Raw genomic sequence first — 9,737 nt, 5'->3', positions numbered from 1 at the left:
TATCGTAGACACTTAAGTATTTTGAATTCAGTTTTCTCGTTGATTAACGAATCCTCGTTCGGTAAGTTGTTGTGTCAAACAGTTGTTGTGGATATTCCATTCGAAAGATCGAATCTCCCGTCGTCGAGTTGTTGTGGTGTGTCTTTTCTTGGTGAATTCGAATCCATCTTCCTTAAGTTAGTGTGACTCTAAAATGTAATAAGTGAAAACACGATTAGCGAGAAAACTGTGAAACATTTAATAAAAAAAAAACAGGATACACAAAAAGCATCCGTCGTAGTAAGTACCGCCAAGATGATAGACTACGAATGTACAATGATCCGGGTTTACTACACTCCCACCGCAGAACTGTGTTAGACGAGATCGGAAAGATGAAAAATTGGCCAGAACCCCAAGAAGAGGAGCAATCTGGCCTTCGAAAATAAGTCTGAGAAACCCCGTCGGCTTTCTCCGGTGAGGGCACCACAGATAACAAGCAAAAAACGTGCTCTTCCCGAAAGCCTCAGATCATTTTGCATCAAGACTACAGCAAGTAACACAATTGAAATGGCATAATTTCTGTTGGGCTGATCGTCGAAATTGGAACCTTGAGTAACGTGTAGTAGGCACGTATACTGACCAAACCGGGAGTCGTAACTTTCGTAAGAGTGTATATTTAGTGCATGAGTGAGACTCCACAACACTATATTATGAAAAATTGATTCTAAATCGTCTCCATGAATTAAAAAAAAATCGAACTCTTTGAAATTTATATGAAAAAGACTAGATTTTTGTCCCGTTACAACGGGGAATGAGTTATAGCTCTTTGATTTAGTATTAGTGTTCTACGCCAAAATATTACTGTACATGTAGTACTGTGTTGACTTATTTTTAAAATATAATCCATCTATATATATATATTTGTTAATTTTCTCTATGTCATATTTTAAGTAAATTATTTATAGATTCTTAGATTATTGATCTAAAATCATGAGTAATAGAGCGTGTACTCTAGCGAACACACTTTGTAACATGGCACGAGTTCTGTCTTTATTGTGTAAGGTTACGTGTATATATATATATATATATATATATCCTTGCTTGAGGTAGTTGCCTGCATAGCCGTACTGATGAGCTGTGATACAGCGAAACAGTATTGTATGTGGATGACTATATATATAAATATATACAGTTGAGCAGACTGGGAAGTGATACACGAATTACCATTAGCATATTAAGCGATGCTCTTTGTGAAACCAAATCGAACTAAGGTATTCGGACGATGTCAAAACATTGTTAATTCACTATCCGCACAACAGCTGCTGATGAGCAGTCTTGACTGTTGTACGGTTGAGCGTATTGGAAAGTTATACACGAATTACCATTAGCGTATTAAGCTTTTGTGTAAACAAATCGTGCTTAGGTGTTCGGACGATGTCAAAACATCGTTAATTCACTATCCACACTAATGTATAGACGTCTTAGCTGTCGTTCGGGCGGTCGGGTTTCGATCTGGCTAGCCGCAATAATGAGCTGTGATACAGCGAAGCAGTACTGCATGTGGATGATATATGTGTGTGTGTGTGTGTGTGTATGACGCGTGTTCCAAAAATAATATACTCTATGTTTGTTTCGCCCTAATAAGTAACAGATAACAAATTACGTTGACTGAACTCATTCATGACCTGCTAATAAGCGCTCCCATATACGTAAGACATTGGATGAGCTCCCAATAAAATTCCTGGTAACAAGGCATTAAGAATGTTTGCGATTATAAATTATAGATTACAAAGTAGGCAGGTGTAAAAGTACCACCCACGTCTCAGTAACTCTCCCGTTCCGCTATATGAGTTAAATAAATACAAGAAATGGCAATTATATATATATATATATATATATATATATATATATATATATATATATATAATGATACTTTCAGAGGTACAAAATTTATATGAGGCAATCCTGAATAGAAGACATAATTAAAACGCTAATAAAGTTAGCGGAGTGAAGAAAAGAAAAAAAGGGGGGAATCAGCTGATCGGTTTCGTCCTCGCTTTATCAAATCTGTATCGAGGTATTCTTCTTGGAGAAAAAAAAAACACGAATGGGAATCGAAATTATATACAAATAAAATCACATTACGTTACGTTATGTATGGGGGAAAATTGGGGTAACGCCTTTGAAATACAGCAACATTATATTACTCGAAGGATCCAAAGACTAATCACGCTCAAACCCAAAAGACATTGATTCTGCTTACAGAGGGAAGGCCTTCCAAACCGAAGTGAACAGTCTCCAAGATCTTTAAATGAAATAATGAGTGAGCACGACTCAAGATTGAAAAAGAATTCGTGCTAAATTTCGCTGCACAAGACGTATTTTTATAAGGTGGTCAGTAATTGAAGACCCGTATGTATTAGCAATTATGTCTGTTCATTGGTATGTCTCATTTCTTATTTTGATAGGTACGTGTTGTTGGACTCTTTCATTCAATCTTAATGTTGTTCGCTCCACATAGTATAACATTGAAGGTCAGAGTCTATTTAGTAGTATCGACAAAATAGCTGGGTTGAAGGACGTTGAAAATCTACGCTAAGAATATGTGTGGGAGTTGTTAGATGGACCTTAACGGACAGTCAGAAGTTTTAGATGGGAGATGGGAGTATGAGTGTTTGCGTGTGGGGGCGAATTTGAAGGAGATGAAATTCGGTAAAGACGACAAACGCGGAAACACCTACTTCCAGCTTGGAACTGACTAAACCCCAACCTTTTCATAATCTTTTTTAGGACAGAGGTAATGTCTCCTTCCTCCATATCTCTTGCTAAAACACAGTTTTATTGTGAATTTGCAAACTTTTCTTACTACGATTTATAACACAATTCACCGGAACGCCAATCGTCCATAACCTACATTTATTTGTCTTTATATCCACCTCCAAAAATGTTGCTACCCTATCCTGATACCGCGGCCTAATACCCCAAGCCCCTCCCTGTGCTTCCAATAACAGGGCAACCCTAGGATTATTACTACATATTATTTAATATATACTTGTATTCTGAAATGTATTATTATAGCCTTACAACAACTCACCCATCCCCTCCCCAAAACTTACTCCTTTACCTCACCGCAAGACCTTCCCTCGCCTCAATGTAATAAAACCCTGGTGTTAGACGCCCCACGTAATGACTTTGCTTTAAGAATACATCCTTTCACCTTAAGTCATCATGAACATATTCCTCCTGAAATTATACACCGTCTCAAAGTGCTGTTGTCATCTCGGTTACATCTATCAATAAATGCCCCTATATATATAATAAGCATCTTACATACTGATAAAATAGAATTACCACCCATCCAAAATATACCTTCCCTTAAGCCTTAAAACTTATACTACATACATTTAAGAATATGATAGAGGCTCAATACACCTTTTTTTTTATTACACCCTATATAATACATTCCTCCTTTATCTTAGAATTCGATATAAGTCCATCAAATGTAATCTATCATAATCGACGGTAGACGTCGTATCCCCATTATATCACCTAGCATCTTCTCTATTCTTCTGATGAGAAGCATTACGCTTCGAAATGCCTTGGCGTAAATAGTTCTCTCTATCCCCCAACTCAATGTGTATACCTTTATTGAATAAATGAACCAACCATATTTACCAATATATAGATTTTGTGACTTCATTTTCTATTCTTATCAATTCCTATATAAGCTCCAATGAAACTTGTTGAGCTTTATATTATCCCGATAAGTCTCCTCTTATAGAATTGAACTTACTCTCTTCTAACGCACTAAGCTCTCTCTCTTCCCCTCTCCCTTTCTCTCTCTCTCTCTCTCTCTATATATATATATTATATATATAAATATATATATATGCTCAAAACCTCTTGCCTTGATTGCAGGGAGTCTAAAAGTGTCTCCTTTTGCTTCAAATAATCTGAAATTACACATCATAGTGGGAATTACTTCCAAACATTATGTATATGTTATATCTCTTAGAAATTGGGTTCGATTATAGAATAGCTCCAGTACAAAATAATCATCATACACTGTGAAATTTACTTTTAATATGAAAACCAAAAATAGGACATATAATATATGAGAAATATTTAGAATCAAGTCTCTCGTTGCTATTATTCCCCTACATTAGAAACCATAGAAGCAAGCATTAGGGTACCCTCTCTCGATGCCAAATGTTTTTGGTTAAATATAAGATGTTTCGTAATTTATACGAAAAATAGGAAAGCAAATACCGCTGATTGAAACAGTTTTTCGCGGCAAAAAGTGCCAATAACACGGTTTGTATGATAGATGATATATTTTATACTCGACGTTCAGGGCAAATGTCACATAACCCACTACACAGTTCAGGTCATAACTTTTCCAACGAACTTTTCAGTTGTTTCATTCTGATTAATATTCGCTGAGATTTGGAACTCATAAAATTGCCAAAAACTAATATATATATATATATATATATATATATATATATATATATATATATTAGTGGTATAGCAAGGCCAAAGATGAGACGACTGAAACAACAAAATTGAAGCTAGTCTGCAACACAATATATATACCAATATAGGCAAATTGCGGCATATTTTTAGGTTTTAAATTATAGGATCTTTCTTCTCAATTGTCATAACATTTTAACCATTGAATAGTATTATATACTTCAATAAGCCTGCAAATTTGTATGCAGTTTCCGTAAATAGAACTAAAGATGTGATCATTTAAATACTCAATTTGACGAACAGTATAAATATATTCATATATTAATATACCATTTTAGTGTAGGAATTTCATACGGTCGAAATCTCAGCAGCTTTTCATAAGAATTTAACAAATTATGGCGTGTCGGAAAAGTAATGACTTGCTTTTTTTAGTGAGATATGTAACATTTGCCGTTATCGTCGCATATTAATGGTATCATCCATCATCCGGAACCTATTTTTACACTTTTTCACAGCCAGAGAATTGTTCAATCATTGCCATTTTTTCTAGTTTTACATATAAATTCCAAATATCTGATATTTGCCCAAAACTGCTGGGAAGGAGGTTGGCCCTTCTGGATCACGGCTCTTTCTTGTCGTATGGGTGACACTAGCGAGTGCCCACTTGCTCACGTTGTTTTCGATCCAAGTCGACACGTGCTGAAAAGGAAGTCGAGTATGCTCCAGCAAGTCACTTCAATCAAACTGGCGACGTCATAAAAAAGACGACTTGTAGCATTGAAGTAAAAAGTCTAAATGTATTAAATAAAAGCAAAAACTAAAACACTAATTACTTGTTACATGAATGTGTCGGAACACCGCGAACGTCTTATTTCCTAAATTCGTTATCGTGGTCGTCATAGGAGTTTGGCGCGGCTCGCTTCTTCTCTCGATACGAGATTCAACCCGGTCAGCCTCAGCAAGAGAAAAGGCAAAATTCCCCCGACTTCGCAATATCCGGTGTTTATATACCAATTTTCCAATGACGATTAGAAATTGGTCTTCCATTCATACGCATAAGTGTTTGAACCGTTTTATGTCGCCCGACATTCGATACCATCTTCCTACATAGTGTTCCTCCATCCTATTTTTTAGCGATGAGTTTCTATTTAAAACTTTGACCATTTTTTTCTGTTTATCTGTTACTTAAAAAACATAATTACAAAACTCTTTTATTTATTTAATTAATTAAGTATCAGTAATTCTAAAACCCTCAAGCCAGGTTCGATTTCTCGTTCCGCATTTCTCTTATATTCGACATAAGACGCTTCACAGTGTTACACTCCTGGCCTTGATCTAGGCGAGTCTAAATGGTGCTGCTATGGTTTCAAAAGGTCTGAAATAACAGCAAGGAGAGACTTGATTTCAAATATTTCTCATAAGTTATATCTCCTGTCTTTGGTTTTCATACATGAAGTAAAATTCACAGTGTATAAAGGTTATTTTATTTCTGAGATATTCGTAATTGTACCGTATTTCCCAAATAGGGGAGATAAACGTATATATATATATATATATATATATATATATATATATATATATATATATATATATATATATATATATATATATCTTAGTGAGTTAAACGAAGAGATTAAGTTCAATTCTATAAGAGAAGACATATCGGGATAATATAAAGCTCAATAAGTTTCATGTCGCATCCCCATTATGTTACCTAGCATTTTCTCTACTCTACTCTTGAGAAGCATTAGGGTTGGAAATGCCTTGGCATAAAGAGTCCATTCTATCCCCCAACTAAATTTTTGTATACTCTTATTGAATAAATGAACCATTCTATATTTACCAACGTACAGTTTTTTGGACTTTATTTTCCATTCATATTCTTTTCCTATATATATATATATATATATATATATATATATATATATATATATATATATATAATTATATATATATATATGTATTATGTATATTATATATATATGTATTATATACATTAAATATATCTATTATATATATAGTATATATTATATATAGTATATATTATATATTGTATATATATTATATATCTATAGTATCAGACCTGACGGAATGGTTAATTGTAGGTATTGACCGTTTCATACCCTCGAAAAGGTTCCAGTAAAAACCTAACAGCTAGCCATGGTTCTCTCCAGAATGTGCTGCTGCCATTGCGCACAGAAATAACTTTTTCCACTGCTTCCAACGTAATAGATGTATGGAAACTAAAACCGCTTTCAGGACTGCCAGCAACCACTGTAAGAAAGTAATAAAGAACGCAAGACAGTTGTATGCTCAATCCGTTGTCCAAAGTAGCTGATCAGCGGCTTGATTCCCACCAGTTTAGGCAAATAGCAAACAGAACCCTGAACAGAAGCGTGTGCTATATCCCAACTATCATCAATGGGCCTGAGGTAATCTCGTCAGCATCAGACAAAGCCAAACTCTTTGCCAAGAACTTTTCAGCTAATTCTACCCTTTGCGACCAAGGCCGCCAACCCCAATATTTCCTCCTGTATCAGAAAACACGCTATATGATATACGTATATCTGTACGTGATGTTGTCAAGTTAATCAAAAACCTTGATTCCAGTGAAGCAACTGGCCCTGACGGTATTCCAATTATAGTACTTAAAAAAACTTCAAGCTGAACTAGCGCCCATACTTACAAAACTGTTTAAACGTTTTCTTAAGGAGAATAGTTTCCCATCTCCCTGTAAAATCTCATCAGTATGCCCTGTATTTAAGAATTCAGGAGATCGCTCATCCCCCTCTCAGTACAGGCCAATAAGTCTCCTGTGCGTCATGAGTAAGTTGTTGGAATCTGTGTTAAATACAGAAGTAATCAACCATCTTAGCAAAAATAACCTTGTTAGTGACACGCAATATGGTTTCCGTTCTGCTAGATCTACAACAGATGTGCTTACACTTATATCTCATAGGATTAGCGAATCTCCTGACGGAGGCAACCTTCTAGGGCAATTGCTCTTGACATATCTAAGGCCTTTGATAGGGTATGGCATAAAGGTTTACTTCACAAGATCTCTAGCTATGGTATAGCTGGAAATGTCTTCTCAATTATTAAATCATTTCTTTCTGATAGGTTCATAAGAGTAGTAGTTGAGGGGTAAAAATCAGAAGCTCACAGTATTAATGCTGGTGTCCCTTAGTGGTCCATACTGGGCCCAACTCTTTTCCTGATCTACATTAATGATCTTCCTAATCACATCCTTACATCATTTGTAGACATTTATGCTGACGACACTTCCATTTATAGTAGCACATCTAAGAAGTAAACGTCCAAGTTTTCTCCGATTCTCTCTCTTCTGATCTTGAGCACGTAGTACAATGGGGAAAGGAGTGGCTGATTACTTTTAATGCATCTAAAACCAAGCTTCTCTCTTTAAATCATCAACATTCTGATCCACATCTGGCATCAATTGAAATGAATGGCTCTCGTCTTGAGGAGGCCTCAAGTTTTGACAAACTTCTGGGCTTCACCATTACTCTTGATCTTAAATGGAACACGTACATCAAATCTGTTGCCAAGGCCGCTGGAAAATGGTGGGATCCTTCTATCGATCCGGTAGATATCTCACTGCTGATGAAATTCTCTATCTATATAAGAACCAGCTACGTCCAAGTATGGAATACTGTTGCCACATATGGACAGGAGCTGCTAGAAAATACTTGTCCTGCCTTGATAGAGTTCAAAATAGACTTCGCAGCCTCGTAGGAGATGTCCTTTTCTCTTCCCTGCAACCTCTATCTCACAGAAGAGATGTTGCGAGTTTGTCTCTGATGTATCATTATTTTCATGGAAAGTGTTCGACTGAGCTTCAGTGCATGACCCCCTCCCTCGCCTAACTTTCACAAGAAACACTCGTCTAGATAAAACACTATCAATAGTTCCCCCCACTCTTTATCTGTGCCTAAACCTGAACGTAGATTCCATGAACAAAGCTTCTTTCTTAGAACTACACGCCTGTGGGATTGCCTTCTGTTTTCCTGCTTTTCCGGCTGACTACAATATGGTTGTCTTCAAGTCTAACGTAAACAAGTTCTTGATGAGCCGTTCAATATAAGTTATCAAATTTACCGAATTTTCGTTACTAATGATTCTATATTCTCCAATTTCTATTGTACACTATTTAACCCTTATCCTTGAGTGGCCTCTTGGCCTTGATAATGTGGTGATGCCTGTGTAAAAAATAAATAAAAATATTATATATATAATATATACTATATATAGTACATATTATATATTAAATATATTATATTGTATCATATTATCATTATATTATTACGCTTATCGTTCCGTCCGTTATCATGCTGTGCATCCCTTAAAAAAGGAAAGTGGAATATTCCAAATAAACCTTGTCACAAATTAAAAAAAATATATCTTGTCACAAAATGATTTCATTTCTTGGCCTTTTGGCTAAGATCAAAGTTTAGTATCTGTCTTCAGGTGCTACATTTCAATTTCTTCTCTCTTAGTTGAAGAGAAATCCTTTACGACTAAAACAATTTTTTCTCCACGCGAAAAAAACGACCCTGGTGTCTAAATCTGTCCCGTGGGGAGGCATTATGAATAGGTACTATGTTTAATGTTACAAAGTTTTAATATTAAAAAAGTAAGTGGAAAAAGTTATTTCTGATTTAATTACAAAATGCCCTGGAAGTGTTACTCCTGATTAATTATAAAATGCTCTGGACAATGTCCGTTCTGATTTTTTTTTGTTTACTTGCCTCCCCACAAGGGCGGAATTGGACATGAGGTCGGTTAAAAATTTAGGGGAAAGCAGCTCCCTAAATGGGGCTCTCTGGTCAATAACATAAATAAGAATTGTATCAGTAATGAAGGATTTCTCCTCCATTAACCAAGACCAAAAAAGGAGGGATTTAAGTCACTGGAATTCTAAAACTGATACTACACTCAGAAATTCATGTAGAAGCAATGGTTACCTAACCCCTAACCGTGTTAATGTTTTAGTTATTACTTTCGAAAAGCTGCTGAAACAGTTTATGATTTAAACATTACTATATTTTAAATATATTTTAAGCAGTGGGTTACGGATATAAAGTCAGTCCCGGAAATTACTCAAACCGTTTACGATTTTAACATTATTTCATATACTGTATATTTTTAACATTGGGGTGGGGGATATTAAATCAGTCCCGAAAATGGGTGAAACCGTTTACACATTACATATTACTTTATTTAATGTATATTTTAAACATTGGGATGGAAAATATGAAGTCGGTTCC

At 35.5% G+C, this 9,737-nt stretch overlaps 1 pseudogene; it reads left to right on the top strand.

Annotated features, from left to right (window-relative positions):
• Positions 1-8,887: 8,887 nt before the first annotated feature.
• Positions 8,888-9,027, top strand: LOC145256682 (U2 spliceosomal RNA; annotated as a pseudogene).
• Positions 9,028-9,737: the final 710 nt, after the last annotated feature.

This window comes from Euprymna scolopes, chromosome 32, assembly GCF_053919585.1.
Source record: "Euprymna scolopes isolate OS-2025 chromosome 32, ASM5391958v1, whole genome shotgun sequence".
NCBI lineage: Eukaryota > Metazoa > Mollusca > Cephalopoda > Sepiida > Sepiolidae > Euprymna > Euprymna scolopes.
The sequence above is the reverse complement of the archived record's forward strand: the minus strand, read 5'-3'. Positions and strand labels throughout refer to the sequence as shown.